Source organism: Episyrphus balteatus, chromosome 3 (genome assembly GCF_945859705.1).
Source record: "Episyrphus balteatus chromosome 3, idEpiBalt1.1, whole genome shotgun sequence".
Taxonomy (NCBI): Eukaryota; Metazoa; Arthropoda; class Insecta; order Diptera; family Syrphidae; genus Episyrphus; species Episyrphus balteatus.
Genome location: NC_079136.1, coordinates 100730662 through 100741238, shown reverse-complemented (window position 1 = coordinate 100741238; position 10577 = coordinate 100730662).

Sequence of the window (10577 nt, the reverse complement as noted above, 5' to 3'; positions counted from 1 at the left end):
GTGATTAGTAATTTAAGAGAACAATGACTTCATCAAAATGGTCTTCTGCTAAAAAGCTCTATTGAATACTTGATTTGAGAATATAAAATTGGGTTTTAGAATTTCATTTCAATTTATAAAATTAAGGAAAAGTGAGATTGTTATATCAAATTTCTATTGTGTCAACGTAAATATGAAGCAAAATATTCGAAGGAGTTTTACTGGTAAATGATACACATAACGAAAATGTAAAATATTTTGTTGTTAAATTAATTTTTTTAAGTTTTTAAATTCATTTTTTAAGTCAAAATTATTCATGCTAATTAAAAAATCCAAGAAATAGCATAATAATAACACTGTTAGAATTTTTTTTTCGTTTCTGCACATTTCGCGAAGTTAAATTTTATTTTTCAAATTCAAATCAAAATTCCAATTTCCAACAATTTAAAAATTAATAAAATTTCTTTCCTTAGTACCTTGGTATATGAATACCTAATAAAATTCAAAGAAAATTATATTTGTATGTGTATTCTGGTATGATTTTTGATACCGAAAACCATGAAAAATCACCGCTGTGGGCCTGTTCCTCTATGTATGTGTTCATCTGAAAATCGAACTAGGGTATTAAAGGACTTATGGATTTGGAAATTCTTATTTTGTGTTTTTGGAAAGTTCTCTATGGTCCATTTTCTTCACTACTGCTCAGCTTGAAGCAACTTGAGAGTTGGCTTCAACTCGAGACTCATAAAATAAAAGTTGGCCAACTTTCAGTTTGAAAAATGCCCCTGGGATATTTGTGACAGTTTATACAAGTTTTAATTTTGAAAAGCAATCGTGTATGGGGCAATTCCATGGTAACTCACGTTACATTCACAAAAATTTCATATACATAAATACATTTTTTGTTGTTAATTTGAATATAAATTGATACGAAAATACTATCCATGAATGGAGCATAACTAATATTACTTTCATAATTAAGCAAAACATTTTTCTTTATTTTTAGCATTTGCATGTTAAAATTAAAACAAATTCGGACACGAGTTTTACGAGTCCGACAGTATGAATTTTTTCTGTGAAATTAAGAATCTTAATTTGTTTTTATAGTGGGGCGCACAGTGGTTCCCAGATGGAAAAAACCCAAAAAAGTGAAACAATTTTTTCAATTTTTCTGATTTGGTTTTTTGATTAAAAATATATTTAAATACAGAATGCAATCAATTTTAATTTTTTGCATAGCCTGGGTCCGAGTATACTTAGCTCAAACTAGATTCTTTAAAATTTTGGAAATTTCGTTCTTTTTTTCTGCAACTTTTGACGAATTTTTTTTAAGAATAGAGCTTTAAAAAAAAAAAGTATGTAGTGTTGTTAATGGTATATTTGTCCTTAAGTCTACATTTACCGTTTGTTGAATTTGCTTTTGAATCAGAAAAACCAGAATATTATATGAAGAAACCTCTAAAGCGAATAGTTTTTACTCTTTGTCGGCCTATAAAAAAAAAGCTCCACGATGCTCCACGTTCATTTTAGTATTAATTTATAGCTTATGATATATACTATTTATGGTGTTAAAACAAATGACCCATATTGACCCATTCTCCTGCAAGAGCTTCTTGAGTGTAGCAATGCGTTTCACTCAAACAGCACTTGAAATTGGCTTCTGGTATTACCGTTTCTAATTTAACGGCTTTTTTTGTAAAATAAAGTGGTTTACATTATAAGAGGTCTATGTAGCCATCACTGATAAACCAAAAAATAAAGAAAAATCAAAAATTTTCAAAAAAAGGGAAAATATCAGAAAACGGTATAAATTTAACTTTTTTTTGGAAACTTTTAATTTTCTTTGGTTTATCTAAAATTTAAACGGTATGTTTTAATAAAATGTTGAAATAAACTCAAACGAATTTAATTTTGCTCATAATCAACCATAGTTATAAAATAGCGGCACATTTTCTCAGAAACCGTAAAAAGGCCTATTTTGATAGCTTTTCTAAAATGATCTCAAATGTAAGAAAACATTTTTTTTTAACAAAGTTAACTTAATTTATTTGTAGAGAATTAAATGAAATGTATCCTTAAATTCTCTGTAAGGTGATCCGTTGTTGAGATATTGATAGTCAAAGTCAAAACTATGGTTTTTGGTTAAGAATCTTAATTTGTTTTTATAGTGGGGCGCACAGTGGTTCCCAGATGGAAAAAACCCAAAAAAGTGAAACAATTTTTTCAATTTTTCTGATTTGGTTTTTTGATTAAAAATATATTTAAATACAGAATGCAATCAATTTTAATTTTTTGCATAGCCTGGGTCCGAGTATACTTAGCTCAAACTAGATTCTTTAAAATTTTGGAAATTTCGTTCTTTTTTTCTGCAACTTTTGACGAATTTTTTTTAAGAATAGAGCTTTAAAAAAAAAAAGTATGTAGTGTTGTTAATGGTATATTTGTCCTTAAGTCTACATTTACCGTTTGTTGAATTTGCTTTTGAATCAGAAAAACCAGAATATTATATGAAGAAACCTCTAAAGCGAATAGTTTTTACTCTTTGTCGGCCTATAAAAAAAAAGCTCCACGATGCTCCACGTTCATTTTAGTATTAATTTATAGCTTATGATATATACTATTTATGGTGTTAAAACAAATGACCCATATTGACCCATTCTCCTGCAAGAGCTTCTTGAGTGTAGCAATGCGTTTCACTCAAACAGCACTTGAAATTGGCTTCTGGTATTACCGTTTCTAATTTAACGGCTTTTTTTGTAAAATAAAGTGGTTTACATTATAAGAGGTCTATGTAGCCATCACTGATAAACCAAAAAATAAAGAAAAATCAAAAATTTTCAAAAAAAGGGAAAATATCAGAAAACGGTATAAATTTAACTTTTTTTTGGAAACTTTTAATTTTCTTTGGTTTATCTAAAATTTAAACGGTATGTTTTAATAAAATGTTGAAATAAACTCAAACGAATTTAATTTTGCTCATAATCAACCATAGTTATAAAATAGCGGCACATTTTCTCAGAAACCGTAAAAAGGCCTATTTTGATAGCTTTTCTAAAATGATCTCAAATGTAAGAAAACATTTTTTTTTAACAAAGTTAACTTAATTTATTTGTAGAGAATTAAATGAAATGTATCCTTAAATTCTCTGTAAGGTGATCCGTTGTTGAGATATTGATAGTCAAAGTCAAAACTATGGTTTTTGGTTTACAGTCTAAAAAAAATCGTAGAAGTTTGAAACAAAAAGAATTTTAAAGCCAAATAAATAGCATTCCTAAAAATGATAATCATTTTTTCGCAAAAAATGTTTTTTTAGAGAAAAGTAAAAACAAAACAAATTTGGAAAATTTTGGTATTTGAATAATTCCAGATCTAGTTATTTTACCATTAGAAATAAAATATTTAGTTTTTAAATCCTAAAACTAGACGAATGTAGCTTTCACATGCTTTTTGTTTTGTCATGATACGATCATTTTTTACTGAGATACAGCCTATCGAAAATCACTAAAAAAAATCACAATTTTGTGGGCTAGTAAGTAAGTAGTAAGGTGCTATAATAATTCTGAAACTTTTTAGTTATTTGCTTTCTCAAAACCTTCTTTGTATTCAGTTTTAATTAAGTTTTAAAAGTATAAGAGAAATTCACATCACAAAAAAAACAAGAAAAGGAAACAAAAATAATGAATATACTCGTATTAATCAATACAACTTTTGAAAAAATGAGTAATTTTAAAGTACGACGCACAATTTTTAGATCACGATGAGAATTCGTTTTATTTAATTTATATAACAAATTTCAATCAAATCGGTCCACCCGTTCAGTTTTTAAATGTTTTTTTTTTTTCACTTCCTCCATAGAAGGGAACCACTGTGGGCGGTAGTACTCGGTAGTACGCGTTGGTAGTACTCGGTAGATATTGGGCAACCTTGTATTCCATCCGGAAGGGTAGATATAAGAGTTTTTCTCTGTTGCACTCGCTCTCGCCTTGTTGCATATCATAGTATAGGCAATGAAACATTTTTATTAATATGATACATGATTTCGAGGAATTTCTATCAAATAAAACTAAAACCAACATGTCTCGACCATCACGTAAAAAGTTATTGGACTTTGCATAGTCTTTTACTTAAGGAGCAAGAGTCAGAAAATTCCCAATTACTCATTCAAAATAAGTAGTAGGCTGATGAAATTGTGTATGGACGTTTTATATACTATAAAAATAAATAATAAAATACGCCCATCAAAATATTTTCTGTTAAATCTTTTCTTGCAACTTGCATAAGGAGTTGCCGTAAATTGTAATTTGTCATTGAAAAAAGTAATAAAGACTTTATAATTTGTTCAAAATTCGTGTCCTTTTTTTTAATGGAATCACCCTATGTCATTTAAATCGAAGTTTTGTAATTTTTTGAATTTTTAGTGTTCAAAATGTCAAATTTGTTTCAAAAATATTTTAAAATCATTATTTTGTATGGAATATAATGTCAGCTTTTTATTTGTTAAAAACATTCTTTTTAACAAGAGATTTTTTTCCAATAGTGTGTGTATGTATGTCGTTTTGAATTGATAAAAAAAAACTGGCGGCGGCCGCGGTGGGAAATGTTTGTGATTATTTTATTTGTAAATTGCAATATTTGACGGCAATTGGAAAATATGAATTGAAAAAAATTAATATGAATTGAATTAAAGTGGAAATACACTTTGATAAATATTCCTTCTTGAGTATCCTTTTTTAGTAAAATAAATTCAAAAAGTAGAATTTATTAATACCAAGTGTATTAATAAATTCTACTTTTTGCTTTTCTATTTTTACTTTTATTGACAAATCTCTTAAGAGCCATTTTTTATCACTAATTTTCAGTTAAGGACTTCGACTATTTTCGGACGTTGAGAAAACCAAAAGTTGATCAACTCGAAAATTGAAAGTGTCGACTTTGAGCGAAGAAAAGCAAAATCACAAGTTGAAAATAAAAATCCTTAACTTAAGTCCAACTTTTAGTGAAGAAAATGGTTCTTAATAGTCTTGCAATTCTTAAAGTTGGTCCATTTGAAAATTAAAATGCAATAACGATCCAGTTTTGTACATAAAAATAAAATAACTGGCACTAAGTTACATTAATACACAATAAAAACCATATTTGAGCTCAAATGATTTATTTAATTACTTCGAACCACAAAAAAGGATCCATTGGTCCTCTTTTCTCTTCTGTGTTAAAAATTTTTGCTAGTTTTTCTGTTAAGTACCCATTGTCTCTATTGGGTCTTAAAGCAATTATTCAAGAAGTTGTTTTTTTAATTGAATAATCAAATATTTGATACCATTTATTACAAGGTTCAATATTACTTTAATAAAATACAATTGTTATTTTAGAGATAAAGTAATATAATATTTATATTATATTATTTATATTATTTAAATAAATAAATATACCTCCTCCTAAACCGTTTATGGTTGTAGTAACAAACAATTCTACCTTATCCCATCACTTTTGGGGAATCCCAAAACAACTTCACCAAAAAATTCTCAGAAAATCCTATAAAATTCTGAGAAATTCAGATACATATAAAAAATAAAAAACAAACCTACAATCTCAAAGGAGAATCCTCAAAAATTCTACCTGAGAAACTATTATAATCATAATGATGCCACACACTCCAGTCCGGCGGATATTTATCTTTAGAAAGAGTTCATCTGCGCTAATCTATAGAGTTGAGAGTCTTCGATTGGTATTACTGTGGACGACATATACCCGACAGACGTGTCGGACGATTTGGAATTCATTAGAGAGAACGAAATGATGAAGGACCAGCAAGGAACAAATACGGACCATGCCTAGTTACTAGCTGGTGAGCAGAGAAACCATCGTCGAAAGTGCCCAGGTGAAAGGCACAACATGCAGTCGTCACATTGAAGCCAAAGGGGGTCTGCTATAAAGAGTCTGAGTGCGGCAAACCTTCCGACTGACGCCTCGTGCCTTGTTCGCCGCTAATGCATTCGAGGACAAAAAGTGTCCGAAATTAAGATAACGCCTTCGTTTATTCAGTTCCGTTTTTTTTTTGTCTTCTTGTTTTATATTTTGTATAGGATAGGGTCTCTCGATATTTTTCCCGTCTGTTCTTTGGTCTGCTTTGAGTCCACCATCATCATCTGTCTCTTCTTCTTCGGTTTTAAGCGAAGTCTCATATATTCTTGCCGAACAGAGCAGACGAGTATTTTTATAACAGCGACGAGGACGGAATGAAAGCATAATCTTGGTTGTTATCAGTTCCGCGGTATGGTTCGTATCACACAAAAAATATTTATTACTTTTGAAAAGGAGCAAAAATAAATGTTATACATTTTTTTTGTTAATTTAATTTTTGGGATTCCACTGTGGATCTTTGGATATAGATGATGATGATGGGAAAACACTACTTAATGCACCGAAAAAAGGTGAGGCGCCACCTTTAAAAAAACACCAAAATTGGTTTATTATTGTGCGCCATGTTGGAAAAAGGGACACAGTCAAAATGTGTTTTTACTTTTTTTTTTTTTTGGTAAAAAGTTTGGGTGATGCATTTTATGTGTATAAACTAGTTTTTTTTTTTTCAAGGAAGAAATTTTAATTGGGAACTGTTGTATTTATTGATGGATCAGCTCATTTATTTGTTTGACTATATTTTTGATAGAAGCTCCTGAGATACAATTTTGTCGGCGTGTCACTCTTCAAAGTTCATGTTGCAAAGGTATTGAAATCTAAAATTTGTGCAAATATTGTCTTATGATGTTGTATAGCGTAGAATATTTGTATGACATTGTCTTTTAACTGAATCTTTAAAAACATTCTCTTAACTCTTTATTTAAACTTTTGGCTTTTTCAGAATTCAGATGATAGTCCGGTCAATTTAGACATCCGAGGTTACATTAATTCAAAGCAAGCTGAAATTTGGTAGGATTGTTGGAAACACCATCATAAATTAAATCTAAAAAGTCCTCATCGCTCCGAGACCTTTAAAAAAATTTACTTGGGGTCAAAGGTCACAAAAACTGGTTTTTCACGATTTTCACCAAAATGGTAAGTCTTATCAAAAAATTTTCCATGCAAGAATTATAGACCAGATGTCATGACACTTTTTTTCCTAAGACCCACCGTTTCTTAGTAGCCCAGGATCGATAATTTTTGAAACCAAAAAAAATCATAGTAGGATGAAACCGATTGGAAAAGGAGGTGAATATCATAAAAATTAAGGGAAAAATAAATTACGGGCGAGCCGAGTTCGGGAAGTGGTAGGGTTGAGTTTTTAATGGTAAAAAATGGTATATCTCGATTTCCGGCAAAACTACAAGTCCTATGGAAAAAAAATGTATGGCAAGGTTGTAGGTAAAAAAAAGATCTACAACAGGCATGTCAAACTTGCGGCCCGCGGGCCTCATGCGGCCCACAACGAATAACTTTGCGGCCCGGCCCTGTCCACATTTTTATTAATTTTGAGTTTTAGATTATAATTTAGATTTTATGTTCACAGCTTTTGACACACATGCACCTCCTTTTTTTTCTAATCAACAAATAAATATGGGACAAAACCAAACAAAATGGTAAATTTTATAAGATCTCGTGGCTTAAATCAGGGTAAGTTATGTGATTTCTTAAAGTGAACTAGGAAGCGAATATTCTGAGTTAACCTACAAACGATTTTGGGGCTTTGGAATATTTTTTTAGTTTTTAATGATAAAAGTCTTTACGCCAGCATGTCTTGCTATCTTAAATGGTTGCAGAGTTTATAATTCATGATACCTACCTAGATGTAGCAAAACATTTATTGAGTTAAACTCAAAACTGCGAACAAAGTTCATAATAATAACAAATATGTGAACAAATGCAACATTAAAATGCAAATTTGCATTCAAATGCAACCTAGCTCTTTTGGAACATCAGAAGATAAACCAGGACTTGACGTAACAAAAATACTACGCCAAAAATCTAAACTATAAAATTGAATACGAAAAAGACTTGCAGAATATTTCTTGAAAGACAAGTTCTCTTAATTTTTTTCGATTTGTTCCATAAACATAGAATTATTGCCGAATTTGACTTCGAAATAAGTTCCAAATTCGTTGAAATGCCCGATTTTATAAGTATTTTTGTGCACTTGAAAACTGCCATATAAAATCGTTTGCAAATTTCGCAGGAGGTACCTTACCTGTCGATGCGAGCAGTTATTTCAGTTATTAAGAGGAATGAGTTACCTGTGTCCCCTAGAATCAAAAACAATCTATTCCACTTTTTGTGAAAAATGAGTTAGAAACGCAGTTTATCTCAATTTTTCAACCCCTTTCTTTGAGTGTGGTTGAGAACTTTCAAAGTCAACTTGTTCCAGATTAATACTTTATAGAAATATTACAGTTTGAATCAAAACGAATGTATTCCACATTCTTTGAGAATCAAAACAACACTATTCCTGATGTACAGCAAAATAATTCTTTTGCTACGTTTCAAAACAAAACTATTTATATGCATGACTTTCAAAACACTTCTATTCCAAAATAAATTATTAAATATTTTCGGAACGCATTGGGTGACAAAGGAAAGCACAGTCAGTTTAAAATCAAAAGTACATGTTGAATTCGATTCAGAAGTTGTTTTTTTAATAAAGCGGGACAGAGTGCTTAGGAACATTTTTTTTTAATAACTCAATAAAAGAAAAAGTGGAATAGATTGTTTTTGATTCTAGTAGTCCAAGAGCTAGTGGCACATTTGACTAAGGTAGCTCTTTTAAGGCTGAAAATTCGTACAGTGGTAGTTTTCAACATGCTTAGTAAGAAAATCTTGGTCTGGCAGGCCTCAGCGGTGCACATCATATATATATTTGACCTTGAAAGTTTCATTTTCAACCTTTTTTGCATAAAATTTGACTTTGAAATCGATTATTTCAAAAAGTATTGATTAAAATAACTTGATTTAAAAACTAATATAAAGTGTAATATTCTGCCTTTTGAAAAATGTATCACTCATAACTGTAGGTGTTGCCGTCGTTTTTAAATAATTTTTTTTTTATTTTGAGTTACTTTTTTAGAAAATTGCCCCTCCCTCCTAAACGGGGGGTGATAGACCACCCCCTTCCCATAGTAAGAAATGCTTGTATTTAACTCCTCTGCAAGAATCAGTTACTAATTTTCTTCGCCTTAGAAAACCATTTTTGGTTCAAATTTTTTTTTTTTGTATTTTATATTTTTTGGGGAAATTGCGATAGCTAAGGCGGGGAAAATTAGTAACGGATTCTTGCAGAGGAGTTAAATACCTACAAGCATTTTTTACTATGGGAAGGGGGGGTCTATCTCCCCCCGTTTAGGAGGGAGGGGCAATTTTCTAAAAAAGTAACTCAAAATAAAAAAAAAATTATTTAAAAACGACGGCAACACCTACAGTTATGAGTGATACATTTTTCAAAAGGCAGAATATTACACTTTATATTAGTTTTTGAATCAAGTTATTTTAATCAATACTTTTTGAAATAATCGATTTCAAAGTCAAATTTTGGGCAAAAAAAGTTGAAAATTAAACTTTCAAGGTCAAATATACCTATATATGATGTGCAGGTGCACCGCTGAGGCCTGCCAGACCAAGATTTTCTTACTAAGCATGCTGAAAACTACCACTGTACGAATTTTCAGCCTTAAAAGAGCTACCTTAGTCAAATGTGCCACTAGCTCTCCTACTATAGGGGACACACCTATAAAATCCTGAATAACTAACTTTGGTCTGAGAAAAAAAAGGTAAATGAAAAAAAATTGGTTCCTCATTTTTGCTGTTTTTTTTTACAAAATTTTTTTACATTTAAAAATTGTAGCTTAACATGCTCTGCGGCCCACACAAATTTGTATCTCGCTGTTTTGGCCCCTTGTAACCATTGAGTTTGACATGCCTGATCTACAACTTAACTATCAACCATTTTTCGACATAACCTCAAAATTTATGTGAAAAATTTAAAAACCGTGTTTTTGGTTTTTTATTTTTATGTTTTTCAAAAAAAAAATGTTTTTTTCTACGAAATTTGGTGAAAACTTACCTTATTATGTCCCGAATACACAGTAATTTATTTGATTTAAAATATTTATTTTTTAACCTTTTTTTGAATTAATACCAAAAAAACACTCTAATTTTCAATCGAAAATTTACGTGTCAAAATATCAGCTTTTTTAAAAAAATCGGTGGGAATTTTGTTCGTTAAAATCTCTACTTTCTAATAGTGTAAACGAAAATTTACATTAGTATACCATAGTACATGTTCTCGGGAAATGCAAAAAGCTTGAATTCGAAAATGTTTGTATCATTATTTAAAATGTTGGCCTATTTATTAAAATTTACACTTTAATTACTCAAAAACCGTAAGATTTTATGTTACATTGATTAATGTACCTAACGGTTTTTGAGTAATTTAAGTGTAAATTTTAATAAATAGGCCAAAATTGTAAATAATGATAAAAAAAATTGGAATTTTAGCTTTTTTCATTTTTTGCATCTACCGAGAACATGTACTATGGTATACTAATGTAAATTTTTGTTTACACTATTAGAAAGTAGAGTTTTTAACGAACAAAATTCCCACCGATTTTTTGAAA